A 20,069-nucleotide genomic window follows, 5' to 3' on the forward strand; every position below is an offset into this window, starting at 1 on the left:
CTAAAAATATACGAACCAAGTGGTACCACATCCAAATTCTTACAAGAGAGGTTAGGGCAGATACAGAAAGAAATAGACAACAAAACTATACTAGGGGGTTAGCTCAACCTACCCCCCCTCAAATAAATCTAACCACAAAACAAAGAAGAAAGAAGTTAAGGAGGTTAATAGAATTTTAGAAAACTTAGATATGACGCACCTCTGGAGAAAAGTAAATTGGGGTAGAAAGGAATATGTCTTTTTCTCAGTGGTACTTTTGCACCTATACAAAAACTGACCATGTCTTAGGGCATAAAACCTCACAATCCAATGAAGAAAAGGCAGAGATATTAAAAGCATTATTTACAGATTATGACACAATAAAAATTATATGTACTAAAAGGCCACGGAAAGATAGCCCAAAAATTAACTTGAAACTAAAATGAGTGGGCCAAAGAACAAATCGTAGAAACAACAAATAGCTTCATACAAGATATTGATAATAATAAGACAACATATCAAAACTTATGAGATTTAGCAAAAGTGGTTCATAGGGGAAGTTTTATATCTCTAATAGCTTACATGAATGAAACAGAGAAAGAAGAGATCGATGATTTGGACATGCAACTAAAAAAGTCAGAAAATGAACAAATTAAAAATCCCTAATTAAATGCCAAATAAGAGATACTGAAAACCAAAGGAGAGATTAATAAAATTTAAATTGAGAAAACTACCAAACTTATAGATAAAAATTGGAGCTGGTTTTATGGAAAAAAAAATAAACTTTCGGGTAACTAGATTAAAAAAAGATAGAAGAAAACCAAATTACCAGTATCAAAAATGGAAAAGATAAATTCAATATCAATGAGGAGGAGATTACAGCAATATTTAGGAGCTCAACTGTCTGGATTAAATTTGACAGTCTTGATGAAATGGATGAATATCTACAAAAATGCAAATCAACCAAATTAACATGAGAGAAAATAAAATACTGAAATAACCCCATTTCAAAAAAGAAAAAGAAATTGAACAAGCTATAAATCAACTTTCTAGGAAAATTATCTCCATGGCCAGATGGATATATAAGTGAATTCTATCAAGCAAAGAACAATGAATTCCAGCATTATATAGACTATTTGGGAAAATAGGCAAAAACAGAGTCATATCAAATTCTTTTTATGGTACAGACATTATACTGATACCTAAACACAGAAGAAACAAAATAAAGAAAGAAAATTATAGACCACTTTCCCCAATGAATATAGATGCAAAATTTTAAAATAAAATGTTAGCAAAAAGATTGTAGCAACTTATTATTAGAATGAAACACTATCGGCTAGTCTACTCTGAGTGGGTACATGGAAGATTGGCTGACCCAGAAACCCTGGGTGGAGGACAAAGTTCTGCTGGCTCTAGAGGGTTGTGTGGCTGACCTAGGACCCGATGGGTTGTACCAGAATGATTCAGGTTTTAGATCACAGGCCTCTGACAAATTCTGTCATGGGAGTGGGCATGGCCATCAGAATCTGCCTTGCTCATTCACCGCCTGTGAAGAGTTTCCTGGGTCCTAATGATGAATTCTAGTGAAGAAATTTTATAAACAGGTTAAAACTTCTTAAATCATGTCTCAACATCAGGCATGACACAGAAACACAGAATGACTAGAAGTGCTCCCTCTGCCACACTAAGAAAAGAATCGTGTTTACAGACTTCAAGTGTCTTTCTCTTACTGCAATCCATATCTTCTCGGAGTTCCAGGAGGAACCCATGTGGGTTCTTCAGTTTGACTTGTTAGACCTGGGAGCGATTACAACCTACCTCAACCTTCATGAAGGGAAAAACTTGATTTTGCATTTCCCTCAACCGTCAACTGACTATTTGAGTTTCTGGAACCATCCTCAGAAGAATTTGGTCTGCTTGAAGAACTGTTCTCTGCAAAAGAGAGGGTTGACAGGAACAGTAAAGATAAAAAATGTAAGTTTTGAGAAGAAAGTCGAAGTCCATATTACCACTGATACATGGAAAACCTATACCAATGCCTACTGTATCTCTATGAAAAATGTCTATGAAGGTTCTAATACTGATATGTTTTCCTTTTCTAATGACTTGCCTCTTGTCATTCCAACTCAAGAAAAAATTGAGTTCTACATTTCCTATAACAACAGTGGACAGGTATTCTGGGATAATAGTGAGGGTCGGAATTACAAAATTGTCCATGTGCAGTGGAAGCCTGATGGGGTGCAGATGCAGATGGCCTCACAGGATTGCACATTCTGCCAGACCCCAAATAAAATCGAACTTGATTCACCACTCTTTGGAAACCCAAGGCTAGCTAATGAGCTCTTTCCTGAACGGCACAGCTCGGGGCGAATGGAAAACTTGGCCTCATATAGATGAATTGAGCTGCCAAGTCACTAGGTTTGGCTAGCTATGCTACTTATTGGAAGCTTTGACTATGATCTTTTGATAGGTTTGGGTGTTTCATCCCCTAACTAAAAGCAGATGGCCCTCAATTTGGTGCCCAAGTTGGAAGGGATTATTTGGAAGACCATTAAGCCTTAGTTCTCTATTATAAATAATATGCACAAATAAATAAATAATATAAATAAATAAATACTGTAAATAAATAACACACACACACATATATATATATAATATTTAATCAATGCACTTAATGTTGACTAACTTTTATCTTGAGGCAAGAAAGCTATGAGGAAACATACACAATGGTGATAGGAAGCTATGTTAATGGCATGAGGCATGTCTGAAAAGGGTTTACAACATGGAGTTCATGTAATATGATGAGATGGGAGAAAGATAGATTTGTATGTTGGTGAAGAAACGAAAGCTTATATTGATACTTTTTTCGAGTACATTATATGATCCTCTTCTGGAGAATTAATACAAAGAAGTGGAAGATGCCTTGTAAATACACTTGTCAAAAAAAGGGGCATGCTCTGGTGGGATTGCATTCAACATTATGGGACACCAATGAGATTGTAAAAGTGAATGAAAAATCAACAGCATAGCTATCACTGAAGTCATTTCTCAGAACAGAAAGGATGTCCTCATTCACTACAGTGACTTGTGGAAATTTTAAATAAATCACGATTTGAAAACTACTGTTTTAAGTAGGAGAGTTGACCTCATTTGTAATGGCCACCATTTTGGTGTTTTTCATTGTAGATGGCTAACACTAAACCTTGCCATTTCCTATTACCACCACTTAGAATCTTACACGTTGTAGAATCCCAATATCTTGTTACGTGCCTTAATTAATACTTTAGCTGCTTAACACAAATATTCAAATGGCCATTTGCTTAAGTTCTGAAGGTTTGTATGCTTTAGAAGAAGTCTACACTGCAGACTGTTTGCTTTGCAGTACTGATATGTCTGATACTGGTGTCTGTGTATACAATTAGTATCCTTCATATTGAAGGTGGCTAATCTTTCAACTGGATTTCGAATGTGATCTTTGAAAAGGAGAGTCTCTAAGAATCCAACACCTTAAGCAGATGCAGTTAGAGACCTCTCCTGTCTTCTTTAAGCAGAACTATTTCTCTTCTATTTTATAGATGTGAGAATTGTCTTGATCATACTGTAATACTTGTTCTCTGATACATAGAAATCCATTCTGTAAAATAGGTATTACCTGTGAATATACACTGGTCCCTGGTGTTCATAAAATAGTGTCATATACATTTCTTTCAAATAATAACAAGTGAACCCTGGTCACTTTTAAGGAATATATTTAGCTGTGTTGACAAAATACTAATCTGGAATATTTTTGCAATGAAATCATTTGAGATTGGCTAACATCAAAAACTTTTCTACTCGTCAATATTTCAACCTACTGTAGCTATTTTATGTGACCTTGTCACTTTAAGAATAAATTGTTTGATAAAAGAACAAAAAAAAGAAAAGAATGAAACACTATCATCAGATAGGATTTATACCAGGAATGGAAAGCTAGTTCAATTTTAGGGAAATTATCTGCATAGTTGACCAGATCAATAACAAAATTAAGGGAAATGATATGATTATCTGAAAAGAAGCAGAATTTTTTTAAAAAAAGGACAACACCCATTCCTATTGAAAACACTAGAGAGGATGGAGACAAATGCTGTCTTACCTTAAAATATTAAGCAGCATCTAACTGAAACCATCAGCAATCATTATCTGTAATGGGGATGAGCTAGAATCTTCCCCAATTAGATTGAGGATGAAACAACTGAATAACCACTCTTATTCAATATGTACTGGAAAACTTAACTTCAGCAATAAAAGAAAATAAATTGAAGGAGTGAGAAAAAGGCAAAGAAGAAACAACACCATTACTCCTTGCATATTATATGATGATATGCTAAAAGAATCTAGTAAAACTTTATTTGAAATAGTAAACAACTTTTGCAAAGTAGTAGGATACATAATAAACCCACATAAATCATATGCATTTCTACATATTATTAATAAAGCCCAACAGCAAGAGATAGAAACAGAAAATGCATTTAAAATTACTGTACATATTATAAAATATTTGGAAATCTACCTGCCAAAACAAACCCAGGAACTATATGAATATAATTTTAAGAATTACTTTTCACGCAAATAAAGTCAAATCTAAATAATTGGGATCAAAATATGAATTGTTCGTGGGAAGGTCAAGTTAATAAAAATGACAATTCTACCTAAATTGATTTACTTTTTCAATCACATACCAACAAAACTGCCAAAATTATTTTATAGAGCTTGAAAAATAGTAACAAAATTCATCTGGAAGAACAAAAGATCCAGAATATCAAAGGACCTAAAGAAAAGATACGCAAGGGGAGGTGACCTAGCTATATCAGATCTTAAATTGTATTATAAAGCAGCAATCATCAAAACTACTTTGTACTGGCTAAGAAACAGAGTAGTAGATCAATGGAAATAGTTTAGGTACACAAGATACATTAGTCAATGATTATAATAGTATTCTGTTTGATAGACCCAAAGACTGTAGATTCTGAGATAAGAATTCACTATTTGACAAAAACTGCTGTGAAAACTGGGCTATATAGTATGGCAGAAATAGTGTCAAAATGTGTAAACAATTTAAATATAAAGGTGATAGTATTAGTGAACTGGGAGAGCTTGAAATAGTTTACCTGTCAGATTTATGGACAATGGAAATAAATTATAACCAAACAAGAGATAGAGAACATTATGAAATGCAAAATGGATAATTTTGATTACATGAACATAAAAAAAAGGTTTTGCCCAAACAAAGCCAAAGCAACCAAGATTAAGAATGATGCAGAAAACTGGGAATTAATTTTTACAAAAGCCTTATATATAATATATATAGAGAGAACTTAATCAAATTTATAAGGACACACGTCATTCCGCAATTGATGAATGGTCAAATGATATAAACAGTCAATTTTCAGAAAAAAATTAAAACTATATATAGCCATATGAAAAAATGCTGTAGATAAACATTGATTATAGAAACGAAAATCAAATGAACTCTGTGGTGCCACATCATATTTATGAGATTGTTTAACATGACAAAAATAAAACAGACAGGAAGTTGTTTAGCCTAGCATTTGCTTAAATGGTATAGAAAAAGCAGAGGTTATGAAGATTTTCCCCTACATCAAGGATCCCACTGGATTCCACCAATATACCCAGAGTGCAGGAGGAAGGAGAGGACATGAACTTAAAGCACATTTAAGTGATGCATAGATTTAAGGAACAACCTTGGTTAACCTAGTTCAAAACTTAAGAATTCCAGGTCTTTGATGTTCTTTCTCTGTTTTATCAGTGTGTACTCAGCTGGGCTTATACTTCTGAGGGTTTGGAGTGTCACAGATGAATGGTCTAATCTGCTGCTGGGCTGGGTGAAGCAGGTCACTCAGTGAAGTATTGATTCATCCCCAGGCTCTAATGTAATTGAACTGGGCTGTTTGTGCCACACTATGCCTGGCAGGGCATGGCAAGTATTGTCTGGGCAGCTATAATCTTTTGCCAACTTCAAACCATTATCTACTGCGCTCTTCATAAGCAATAAAGGTACAAAAACTTCCCATAATATTTTTTGGATGAGATTTAGGTATTTTGTATATAAGGTCTTTCACATTTATCTCTCAGTGTCTCTGTCTTTAAGCTTGGTAGATCTGCTTTTGTTGAGGCAGGTAGAGTGGTGGAGAGCATTATACTTGGGGAGAGGAAAACAGAAATCCATAAATTAGAATCATAATGTGTGAACCTGGACATGTTCCTTAACCTCTGCCTGCATCAATTTCTTCTTCTTCCAAATGGGGATGATAATAGCATATTGTATAATAGAAATGCCTGCTTCCGAAAGTAATTTTGCAGACTATTGCCAGGAATATCCTCTACCATACTATGATAATAACTCTGAATCTCTCCCCATAGGACTGGTTTCCAAAAATAGATAGGTGTTACAGTGGATAGAATGCTTGGCATAGAGTAAAGAAAACAATTGTTATTTGATTCTGGGCAAGTCATTTAACCTTGGACCGTCTAATTTTCCTGAGCAATAAAATGGGTATAATAATAGAACCTACCTAACAGAGCTTTTGTGAGGATCAAATGAGATAATGTTTTTTTTTTTTTTTTAATGCTTGGTATACTGGCTGTCACCTAGTAGGTTCTTAAATGTTTTTTCCCTTCCTGCTACCACTACCCCTCCTCACCCTCAGCCCTAGGGCATGCACTTTCTTTGCTGCCATTTGCCTTAGTAATTTCTTATAATATCTTTATGTCATGCTTTAAAAAATTGTTTAGGTATAATTCTTGCTGCTTTTAAAAGGCACCCAAATTGCTAATTATAACAATACCTTGAAAATAATATTGTTTTTATTTCTAGAAAGAAAGGAGTAGTCTTTCACTTAAGTAGCATCTGCTTCACTCTGGGCAGAATTCCCACTCAGTCAAGGTGATTGGTATGCCTCTTCAGTACCTAAAATTATACTAAATTTTGATCTCTTCATCTGGCTTTTAAATGAGATCCTCCTTATTTAGGACATCCTCTAGTCCTAAATTTCAGCCTTCAACTGATGGACTTATTTTTCTTGAGATGTAGTTCTTTTATTTTCCTTCTCTTCTCCAAGGGTCGTTTTGAAGAGAAAATGAGGTAATATCTATGAAGCACCTTGCAACATTAAAGTACCATATAAATTCTGGCTATTATTGTTATTGTTGTTGTAATTATTTTAAATTATTATTCCAGGGAAGGGAAAAGGAGAGACAAGATGGAAGCAAAAAGACAGAGACTCTTGCCGGAGCTCTCCTCCCAAATGCTCTAAATACTTGTAAAAATTGTTCTGAACAAATTCTAGAGCAGTAGAACCTACAAAAAGACAGAGTGAAACATATTTCCAGGGCAAGACAACTTGGGAAATCATCTGAAAGATCTGCTACGCCAATAAATCTGGAGCAAGCCTTGGGGCAACTGAATCACTGGCAGCAGTGAGGATTTCTAGACTTCTCAGTTAACAGGTAACCAAAGAGAATTTAGAAGGTACGATATCTAAAAAATAAAATTAGAGGTTAAGGAATGTATTGGGAGAAAGAGCAGGGGAGAGGTTGAATGGGGTAAATTATTTCACATAAAAGAGGCAAGAAAAACTGTTTTTACAATGGAGAAGTGGGAGAAAATGAGAGGGACTGATTGAACCTTACTCTCATCAGAATTGGCTCAAAGAGGGAGTAACATATGCATACAATTTATTCTACAGAAAATTAGAAGGGGAAAAGGGTAAGAAAAGAGGAGAAAAGATAGAAGTCACAACAAATTGGGGGAGAGAGTAATCAGAAGCAAACACTTTTGAGGAATTAAAGGTTAAAAAAGAGAATAACCGGGGGGTGAATGAGGTGGGAAGAAATACAGTTAGCAGTAGTAACTGCAGAACATTTTGAATCAAGTTTCTCTGATAAAGCCTCGTTTTACAAACATATGGAGAAGGGAGTCAAATTTATTTAGAGTATTTTTTCATATGGATAGCTTTACTTTCTTCCTCTGAAAACTGCTGGTTCATATCCTTTAACCATTTATCAGCTGGGAAGTGACTTACATTCTTGTATATTTAATTCAGTTCTCTACGTATTTAAGATATGAGGTCTTTATCACAGACACTAGTTGCAAAAATTCTTTCCCAGTTTTCTACTTCCCTTCCAATCTTGGTTGCATTGGATTTATTTGTGCAAAAACAATTTAATGTAATCAAAATTATTCATTTTGCACTTCATAATGTTTTCTATATCGTCTGCCAAAAATTTCTCCATTCTCCATAAATCTGACAAATGCACTATTCCTTGCTTTTCTAATTTGTTTATAGTATCAATTTTTATACCCAAATCATGCATGCATTTGGACTTTATTCTTGTGCACAGTGTCAGGCATTGGTCTATGCTCAGTTTTCACCACACTATTATCCAGTTTTCCCAGCAATTTTTGTCAGACAATGAGTTCTTACCCCAGAAGCTGGGGTCCTTGAGTTTATCAAACAATAGGTTACTATATTAACTGACTACTGTGTCTTGAGTACCCAATCCATTCCACTGGTCTTCCCTTCCATTTCTTAGCCAGTACAAAGTGATTTTGATGATTGCTGCTTTATAATATAATTTGAGATCTTGTAGGCAAGGTAAACTTCCTTACCAATTCTTTTCATTATTTCGCTTGATATTTTGGACATTTTGTTCTTTCAGACGAATTTTGATATTATTTTTTCTAGCTCTAGAAAATATTTATCTGATAGTTTGATTGGTATGGCACTGAACAAGTAAATTAATTTAAGTCTGAGTCAAATTTATAAAAAAAATCATTCCCGAGTTCATAAACAATCAAAAATATTATCAGTTTTTAAGTGAAGTAAGCAAAACTCTTTATAACTATATGAAAAAATATTCTAATTCACTATTGATGGGAAAAATGTAAATTAATACAACTTTAAAATACTACCTCATACTTATTACTTACCTTCTCAATGGAGGGTAGGGTAATGGGGAAGGAGGAAAAGAGAGAATTTAGGACTCAAAGTTTTAAAATGAATGCTAAAAATTATTTTCATGTGTAACTGGGAAAACAGACAATGCTATCTGAAAAAAAAGAAAATGAATTATTATTCCAGGGAATCTACTTAATACCTTTGTGGACAATAGGTGATTGGGATGCATTGTCTTTGCCCTGACTTAGTGCTGGCAGATAAACTAGCCTTCACAGTACTTGATAAGTGGTGATTAACTTGAGTTTTCCTGAGAAAATAATATTTTGTAGCAAGATCCTATCTTTTGACTCTATCATCTAACAGCAAATTCAGACAACATATTGTTACTTGTTCCTCTGAGATCTGTTCAAGTAAGATCATAGTAGGCTACCTTCAATCACTTCTTTCAAGTGAAATACTGGTCATAAGATATTATATCAACCTCTGTCTTCAGAAACTCTAAATATAGGTTTATGGGAATCTGTTACAAATTTTGTTCAATTGTCAATGGGTTTAAGATTAAGTCTCAACCTTTTTTGTCTTGTCTACAAAGGAACTGACTTAAAAAAAGTCATATATTAACTTATCCTTTTTAGCCATGTTTGCTGAATAGGAAGGCAGTGACGGTCTGTAGAAGATGGGAGAAGAAGACTGGATACAGAGGGGGAGAATGAGAAATTTTATCCACTGGAGACAGAGGGGGAGAATGAGAAATTTTATCCACGTTTCTAGAGAAAACAATATCACATGGAAAAAAAATACTGCTTACAATAAGTACTTACATCACATCAAAAAGACAACCATTCCTTCTGCCTCAAGATGTGTCCTAATTTGAAATATCTATGTGCCAGACATTCACAAATATCTAGCTACTGTTTTCAGTGGCTGTGCTTCTAGATAGCAAAGAAAACTGATGTTATGTATCAAAAACCTGGGAATACAGATTAGCTTTATCATATTTAAGAACAGGCTATAATATTGAAGATTGAATTAGAGTCTACATTTTAGGTTAAAAAAATACTTTAGGATTTCCTTCATTCTTCATGTAATTGCATGCTAAATAAACAGTACTGCAAAAGTCTCTGTCACCTGCCACTTTCAGAAACAAGTGATTATATATAACAATGGAATGCAGACATTTGCCTTAGGTGAATAACCAAACTCACTAATTATCACCATTAATTTGAATAGGGATTCTGCTATCGTATTTGAGAAATGATAGTAGATATAATCAATTAGGATTAGGAAAGCTAGAAATGTTTTTTTGACCCTAATTAACCAGAATATGAATAAGTAAACACTGTTAGGTTCTGTTTTAAAATAGTTCATTCATGAAAAGGCAATGCACACATGGAAAAAGAGAGAAAAAAATTCATATTTCATAATTTTTTCCTTTCCCCTACACTAGTTAATTTTGAATTTATGTATTTCCCCTTCCACAAATTTAAGGAGACAATGTTGATGTAATTTTCAAACATCTGTAGAAGTTAGTAATCTTAATGCATTCAATTTATCCTCAAAAATGATTTTTCTTAAAGTGTGTTATATGGACTTGTCTGTGTTGGAGAGGATAATGGGAAACATGGGAATGAAGTTTTTATTTTTCTAATCTTACTATCAGTAGACTAAGTAAATAATCCATTGTGCATATCAATTTACATTTTCATGAATAAACTGTTTTTCTTATCTAGCTGTTGTGAACAACAAAATAAAAATTCATTTAAAAGTGTTAATGAAACTAATTTTTATTATACATTTTCTTAATTACCATATTAATTGTAAGACTATTCATATATATATATGGGCCTGCAAATTCAAAACCACAAGTAACTACTTGAATGAATGAATTAGCATTTAGTAAGCATTTACTTTGTGCCAAGCATTCTCCTACGTATTAGGGGGTATAAATACAAAAGGTATGATAGTCTCTAACCTCAAGGAGTTCAAATTCTAATGAAAAAGGGAGAAATTGCAGAGTAGTGGTAGCTAGGAAGTAGTACTGGGGTTTAGGAAATCACAATTACTTCTTGACTAAAAAAGAGGGGTGTTAATTCTCCCATGCCATATGAGCAAATGTCTCTGCTGAAAGAATATTATCCATAAGATAAACCTCTTTATTTCTTTCCTGTGTCCTTCCTCGCAGATATTCTCTCCTCCCTGAGTTTTAGAACATTTCTCTTTTTACATGCTAGAACATTTACTCTCAGTGTCTTTTGCTGGATAATCATCTCCTTCCAACCTTTTAACTATGTATGGGTATCTCTCTAAATCCTCTTCTTTTCTCTCTCTAACACCTCTTTTCTTGTATGTATATGTATATTCAAATGTATATTCAAATGACTTCCAAATCTCTGTGTCTCATCCAACTCCCTCCTTAAGTTCTAAGACTGCATCACCAGCTGTTGCTTGGATACCAACTAATACAAACATATTTAGGGTTGGAAGGTACATGGTGCTATCTAATCTGACTTCTTTAATTTTACTGCTAGAAAAAAATGAAGTTAAGTGTAGTTAAATGACTTTTCTGAGGTCTAACAGGTAGTAAGGAGCAGAAAGAGAACTTAAACTAAATTCTCTCTCTTTAATTTCAACACATTTTTCATTGTAGCACACTGTAGCATACTGTACGCAAATTTCTCGGGTGAGGATATGGTGGCACGATAGATGCAGAAGAGCGCAGATACTCCCAAAACACTCCATGAAGACATATAAATGCGCCACTGTACTAGGTTTTAGAGTTAATCACCTCTAGATTTCCCCACCTGAAACAGAAATCAACAAAGTGGTATTCAGAGAAACTACAGGAGTGTTTCTTCAGGTTGACTCTTTTCACCAATATTGATGCTATCAGCCAAGTCTTTACTCAAAAAGGTTCCCTTTTTCTAAAGCTAAGTTGTATTCATCAAAATTTCACTATAAACCCAATTGAAAGCCTGTATTTCCCCCTTTCTTTTTCCATCTCAAATCAAAGGGACAGTAGGTGACAGCCAGGCACCCCTTTGAGATTTTCCCTCTTAGATTATAAACATGAGAAGAAAGCAGTATGCTGATTGCTTTATATGCCATGAAAATTTGGTCTCTCTCCTATCAGCACAGCAATGACTCTCTTGAATGAGCAATCTCCCAGACGAGCTTTTGATCTTTCAGGAGTGGCTATCTCATGTTGGAGGAAGTGACCCTTGGGTTTTTTTAATGTCTCTTTTTTCCCCTAGCTTTCTGTGACTCTTCCTGCACCTAGAAAATAATAAGTCCTTAATAAATGTTTGTTGACTGATTGCTCAACTTGTTCTCTTTCAAAAGCTTTTCTATTTTTCAATGCCTTGAAATCAGCACCCATCTCTAATTTATGATGTGAGACTCAACACTTCTCCTTTTAGGTACATAATCTTTCTATAATCTCACAAGAGTTATGAGATTTAGAATTTCTCAGTTATTATATTCAGCATTCTAAAAAAGAGTCACATAAAAATGAGCTGATTGATTACAATTCTCTAAAGTGATCTGTGCTGCTCTCTCATATTCACGTTCCTGACTGTTCTCTGTCTGATCTCTTCTGATCAATTTGTGTCTCTGTGGGAAACAAAGACGTTCTGTTTCCATAGTTCTGGGTGATTGGAGTTGTGACTGTGGCCAGGTAGAAACCTTCTGAGGAAGCCTGATGAATTGTTTGAGGGAAAGCCTATCAGAAAGGAGAAAATCCAAATGTGCTTGTTAATGACATACAGTGGGTGTGTCAAAAGACTGACCCAAAAGAATACATCAGTTCATCCTCTGATGGGACTATCTATTCTGCCTGAACTCTCTCTCTCTCTCTCTCTCTCTCTCTCTCTCTCTCTCTCTCTCTCTCTCTCTCTCTCTCTCTCTCTCTCTCTCTCTGTCTCTCTCTCTCTCTCTCCTCCTTTCTGAAGTAGGTTGGAGTTCACTTTAGCCAAGGTTTTCAGGTCCTCTGAACTCCATTTTAATAATTTTTCCTTGGTAATTTTTGTGTGCTAAGTGCATCTCTAACAATTTTGGCACCCAAAGTGGGGCATCTCGCTGAATTTGGACTGAAGCTGCTATTAACCTACGTAATAAGGAAGTAGAAGAAAAGCTGTATTCTAGATTAAGAAAAGAATTGGAGCATTGTAAGCAAGATATTCAGAACCTGCCCTTTAAAATCTATAGGTAAGGGCAGGACAGAAAAAAATGTCTACATATCATCGCTCCTTTCTCAGCTTCTATCTTTCCTTAGAGTGAAGTTACAGTCTGCCATTGATCAATTACTGAAGGAGGGACTTTTGGAGTCCTGAATGTCCCCTTTAAAATCTCCGGTGCTCCCAGTGAGAAAGCATGATAGAACATACTAGCTGGTGCATATTTGAGGAAAGTAAACCAACTTGTGTTGGTTTATCATCCAGTAGTTTCTAATCCATATATCCTCCTTAGACAAATACCCCAGACAGGGATGGTTCACAGCCATTGATTTAAAAGATGCCTTTTGTTAGGGAAGGACAGTAGTGATTTAATTGCTTTTACTTGGGAAAATCTAAAAACAGACAGAAAACAGCAATACAGTTGGACAGTTTTGCCCCAGGGATTCGCTGAGGTCCCAAATCTTTTTAGACAAACTTTTAGACAAAATTTAGACAAAAATTTGAACTCACTAGAGGCCTAAGTCTGCTACAATACATAGACCACTTACTCCTCTCAGACAAAAATGAAGGAGAAGTCTCACAAACCTCAATCAACCTCTTAAACTTTTTGGGAGAAAATGGATTGAGAGTAACAACAACAACAAAATTACAGTTTCTGGAAAGAGAAGCGAAGTACTTAGATCACTTGATAAGTTAAGGAGATGCTCTTTCCCTGAAATGTCCCTGCTCTTAGTGGCAATTTCCTATAATCTATTAAATAATAGATTGTTCATCGGGGAACATCTGAGGTTAAGTAAAAAACTAAGGTATTAGGCTTAGGATTTCAGACTTAACAACAATAAGTTAGGGTCCCTTAATTCTTAGTAATCACATGGGAACAGTTAGACTGAGGACCTGTAAGGTTAGCACACATAGTTATTATTATTTTGGTCTGAGTTGGTAAAGTTAAAAGAAAAATAATTTGTGGTCTATATTGTAAATGTTTTTAAAAAGCATCACATGATCAGAGATTGGAATTTTTTTATGAGGTGATGTGTACTGTGTTAAAAATGATTATTTATTTTATTTGTGTAAGTACTGGAGCCTGTTATTAATTCCTTACAGAAACCCCATCCTCCCAATGGAAGAAACGAATAGTGAATTAATTTAAAATGTAAAAACTGGGTTCTAATGTGAATTTCATAAATATGACAATTGGCTGAAGTTCCAATTTTGATTGTGTAAGAGTGATAAGAGTATAAAACTTATTAATGATAATCTAAAAATGTATTAAGATCAATTTTGTAGGAGAGCGAACATCTGGATTTCTACAAGAAGATAAAGCGAAGAAGATGCTGAGATGCTGTTCTGAAAATGGCTTGAATGAGCATCCAGACCAGAATACTTGCATGAGATGATGATCCTCCCCAGACTGCTGTATGAGATGGAACTTCTAAATGGACAGTTCGTTGATTTACGATTTTCTTTTTGAATCTCTGTATCTGTACTTGTAGCCTCCGTGTAATTTGTTGATGAATCAACCAACGTAGCTGCCTTCCAATATTCATATAAAAGGGATATAGATGAAAGGAAGAATTCATAGGGGAAAGCAAGTGGGGAGATATTTATTGATTAGGTTTAGGTGTGGAAACAAAAATATTAATAAAGAGAAAAAGGGGAAAGTTTGTGGGAAACAAGGAAGTTCTGTTTCCACAGTTTTGGGAGATCAGGGTTGTAACCTAGCACAGTCGGGTAGAAGGTCAGAAACCTTCTATACATGCCTCATGAGTTGTTTGAGGGAAAGTCTATCAAAAAAGAGAAAATCCAGCTGCATTTGTTAATGATGTACAGTAGGCATGTTAAAAGATTGTGACTTGAAGAGAACAAACCAATCTGTCCTCTGGTAGGAGGCTCTTCCTTGCATGAACTTTATAAAAATGCCTTCATTTCCGTCTCTCTGTCTCTGTCTCTGTCTCTGTCTCTGTCTCTGTCTCTGTCTCTGTCTCTGTCTCTCTCTCTCTCTCTCTCTCTCTCTCTCTCTCTCTCTCTCTCTCTCTCTCTCTCTCTCTCCTTCTCCCCTCTTTCTGAAAAAGGGGGGAGTTCACCTTGGCCAAAGTGTTCAATTCCTCTTAACTGCGTTTTCATATATTTTCCTTGATACCTTTTTCTGTGTCAATAGCATCACTAACAGTCTCCTTTCAACATTTTATCTAAGACTCTCTATATCTCCAGTTGATTTGATCAAATTTAAGCAGGCATTCTTTTTCTGCCTGTTTCTGAAATACAACTGTCAAAATGTGAAAGACTTTACTCCTGGATTATACTTTATCACCTCCACTTCTGAGTCTCTAGCTTTTTCTGTGGGAAGCTTACCTGATCACCCTAGTTGGTAGTGCATTTTTTCCCTCCGCCTTAAATTATCTCATGCATATTTATTTTTGTTTTGTTATACAAGCAGTCATTCTACTACAAGTAGGCATGTCCATAGGGACATGTGATGAATGAAAAATTTCAGGACACATGGTTTTTGGATAATTTGTAGCCAATTTATTAATTATTACTAGTGGTTAATTGAGGTCAGTTGACATTCCTGGAAATCTTTAGAAAAAAACAAGCCCCTGATGATACGAATCAATTTTTTATTGGTTAATAATCAAGAGGGGATAATCATATTAATGAGGAGGTGGGCAAAAACTCTTCAGTTAGTCCTGCAAAGAGTGTAATTTAATCAAGAGATTAAGTCACCTCTACCAATCTAGGAAAAAGATTCATCTCTACCCATATATTGCTGGTTGGTTTTCTCCCTCATAAGCTAGATCACCGTGAATTCTAATGGAAGGCTCTAAGAGACAGAGGCACTTATTTCCTAAGGCAATATCTCCTTTAGACTGTATTCTGTTTATAAGGTCTCCTAGTTTTTTGAAGTTTCAATCAAGATTGATAAGCATATACCCTGAAGATTTGGGCTATCTCACCTATCAGATATTTCCTTCAGGGGATGACTGAATAACTTATAAGGGACTGTTTTCTGAATGAGGAAACAGAAAAGGGAAACTCTTAATCTCAGTTAATACTTGATTATTAATATAAGAAAGAAATAATAATTTCTCTGAGTGTTTTCATTGTGTTTGTATCTATCCTTGCAATGCTCTTAAATATAGTAGCTGTTTCAGGAATGGTTATTTGCCTAGATTTTTTTGTACAAGATACAGTCAAATAGGAGAATCATCTAGGATGGAACTGAAATAGAAGGCATTTTGTGTGTGTGTGTGTGTGTGTGTGTGAATTTAATTTACTACCTCCATAATTTTATACAAAAGGAAGCAGTCAGAAGTATACTGAATGGGAGAGTATAAAGATAGTCAGGAAGTGTAATTCAACTTGAACGGTATTTACTTAAAAATTTTTCCTTTTCCTCTGATTCTGACTTTCTCACATTTATCACCTAACATAAAATACTAGCTTATACCATAATTTCTGTCAACCTTCTTATCCTGTGTCAAATGCAACTAACTTAAATTGACCTTGTCCCTATTCCCAGGCCCATGAAATGCCTGAGGCTGAGCAGGCCTTATCACTTTCTGTCTCTATGTATCCATAACGTACACATCACATGTGTGTATATGCACACGCATATGTATATACGTATATGTGAATATATGTATACACATGCAAATGCAAACATATATATTTGCATATGTGTGTATGTGTAATGATATTAATAAATTAGTAAATGTCCTAAATGTTTCCCTTTGATATTTCCAAACTTTCTCTATGGACTTTCAGTTTTTATGCCAAATAACTTTCTCTGTAAAACCATGGAATGTCTCAGCTCCTTTGCGATAAGAACTGAACATCTGGATTGAGGTTCTGAAGTGCTTCAGGCCCTGCAGCACTTGCTGCTGTCTTGAACCCGAGTTGTAATTCCTTGAACCTACTAAAGATCATATTTTTTTAGCTATATTGGCTGCCTTTTTAATCCAGGTTCACATGTGGAACATTATTTAGCTATGCTACCAGTCGCCTTCTCCCACTGGTAATTTCTTCCACAGGTTCCTTTTTAGGAAAGAACCCCCATGAAAATGCAGCCTCAAAGCCACATGTGACACTCTAGGCCCTCAGGTGCAGCCCTCAATCAAAGGGCTGCACTTGAGGACCTAGAGCAACATATCAGGCTGCAGACTGGTTACTTTCTAGATTTCTACCTCTCCAATATCTTTCATACTTCCCCATCCCCCCATGTCAGTTCTACTTTCAATGTTCCTTCCCCTGTTTCTATGTAAGCTCCTTGAGGGCATTTTTTTTCTTTCTGCTTGAATTTATATCCGCAAGACTTAGCCTAGTGCCTAGAACATGATAAATGTTTGTTAGCTTGCTTTGTCTTGTGCAATTCAGGGACAAAGTACAAAAAACCCAATAATTTGCCAATAATTATTGATTAACTGCCTACTATGTGCCAGACACTGATGAGCCCTGGAAATTCAGCAAATGCTTTTTTGAAAAAGTTGATTCAATGGAGAATTTGTGTTACAAGTTTAGACTGGAAAAACATGAAAAGTGAGAGAACTTGCCAGTAAGAGAATACTAGATTTTCACAAATAAATTTTTGGTGACAATGATGATTGCTTAGAGTAAAACTAGTAGAACAATCAAGTTTAACTCCCATAAGAATTTTAATTTAATTTAATGTCATACCACATTCCTCTAAAACACTGAAAAACTCCATAAATTACATCTAAAATCACCTTTCTTCAAAAATGCTTGTAATCTTTTGCTCTGCACCAAAGCCATGTCTGTGCAATTGCAGATATTCAACTCCTCCAAGTGGTTTTGTGTGGTTGTTAGTGCTTTGTTGTTGCTCCAAACCTTTTTTTTCACTGATTCAGGGAATCTGGGCTGAGGAGACTCCTCTCAAAGTAGATAAACAATTATACTGCAATTTATCATCTCAGGGAATTTCTTGGAGAACTCACAGGTTTACTGACTTTTTAGGAACACTTAAAATATATCACAGGCAGAACTTTAAACCCAGGGCTTATTGACTCTAAATCTGGTTCTTTAGCTAGTTATTCCATGTTTCTTCTTGGATCTGTGGTTAAAAAAGATAATAAAATTCATCAAATTTTTGTCAAGACATTTGTGTGTCATTCCAAAATGAAAAAAAAAAAGCACTCCCTGAAGAGTAATAATTTGGTGAATATTTAGTTTTTCTCTCTGTATCCTGAGTGACTAGAAGAGTGCCTTACACATAGTAAGCATTTTAAAATGCTTAAATAATGGAATTTTTAATGTAACTCATAAACTTCATGAAGATTAGTCCTTTGTTCTTCTTGGAGTGAATGTTATAATAAGAATGGTATAATTGGGTGCCCAAGGATATAAACATTTGTAAGGAATTGTTTTTAATTAAATTCAAATATTTTGTCATTTTAAAATTCTTATTGTTTACATTTGGACAACACTTGAGATATTTTGTCTCTTTCCCTATGGAAGAGAGCATTCAAGACCCTCATATTTCACTAATTTCAATATGTCTTAATTACTTTTCATATTCTTTTGAAATCATGAATTAAAAAGTAAATTGGAAGAAGCATTTAATTCTATTATTGCCAGGTAACAAAATTGCTAGTTATAGCTCAGTTTGCAGTTGCATTCAGGGTGCTAAACAGCAACTTGGCAGTCACCAATACACTAACTTTGTAAAATAAAGGTTTGATCTGTGCTTTCATAATGAACAGTTCATTGAATTGTCTGAAATAAAAATTCCAGTCAGCATGATTTGTTGTGCCCCTTTCACACAGCTAAATTAAAAGTTTAGAATTCATTTATCAGTTTGAAAATACCAAAATGGTTCTCAATAAATTATACTGATCAAATGTTGTACTTCTTGTCTGATTTAATGGAGGGAGATATATTGGCAACACTTTGAATGAAGGTTGTGTCTATTCGCATAAATTAATCCATAAGCATGTATTAAGTGTTTCCTACAATCCAGGCACAGTGCCAAGAATTGAGATTCCACATACAAACTGGGAGATACCTCATGTTCACAAATAAGTAGATACTATATTCCCCTCCCAAAATACATGAGGGAAGCATTAGAATCTACTGCAATCAGGAAAAACTGTGAAAAGAAATGACACTTGAATGGAGCTTTGAAAGGAGCTAAATATTTAAAAAGTTGTAGGGCCAAAGGGAGATTATTTCAGTCTAGAAAAAGATGGGAAGATACCCTTTGGCATACATGATAATTAACAAGAATGACAAATTCACTGGACTACCTCCACTAAATTCAATTCAATAAACAATTATTAAGCACCTATTATGTGCCAGGCAATATACCAAGTATTGGGAATATAAAAACAAAGAAGAAAAAGACAGTCCCTGCCCTCAAGGAATTGCAGGAAGCTGAAGGCAGGAGAAAAAGAAAAGGCAAAGTATTCTCAAGTTGAAACCAACTAGAACTGCAAATGAAGAATGGAGAATTACTTGAAAAGTTCTGAAAACTCAGAACCCTCGACAAAGGAAGACTTTGGGAGAAATTTATTGTTCCACCCTACAGTGGAAAAATAAGGCACAATTAGACTCAAAAGGTAACAGAACTGAGAAGGTGTGGAACATTAAAAACTGATTCTCTCACCATGGTGATGACATCTCTTGTGATCAATTTACCTTGTTGGAGATATGATCTACCACATAATAGAAATAAAGTACAGACTGCTGATGGAAATTGGAGAGTTAACTGGGAAGTTCAAATCTCAGTCTTTTATAAAAGGAAGACTTTGGAAGAGTTTATTGTTCTATCCTCTAGACTTTGAATCAGAATAGAGGCAATTGAGGAAATGGAGACATTTTTTGAGCATCAGAAGCTGAGTCAAACAGCCTGGTAATGAGTTTTCAGCTGAGAGAGATTAATGAGTAATCAGCTCAGAAAGAGCATTTGGAATAGAATTGTGAGAAGCTTTGAAAACCTTAGAGCACT

General features: G+C 34.9%; 1 pseudogene; it reads left to right on the top strand.

The window, feature by feature from the left end:
• The first annotated feature begins 1,422 nt into the window (after positions 1 to 1,422).
• Positions 1,423 to 2,376, top strand: LOC140531589 (protein phosphatase 1 regulatory subunit 3C pseudogene; annotated as a pseudogene).
• Positions 2,377 to 20,069: the final 17,693 nt, after the last annotated feature.

Source organism: Notamacropus eugenii, chromosome 3, assembly GCF_028372415.1.
Source record: "Notamacropus eugenii isolate mMacEug1 chromosome 3, mMacEug1.pri_v2, whole genome shotgun sequence".
NCBI classification, from domain to species: Eukaryota; Metazoa; Chordata; class Mammalia; order Diprotodontia; family Macropodidae; genus Notamacropus; species Notamacropus eugenii.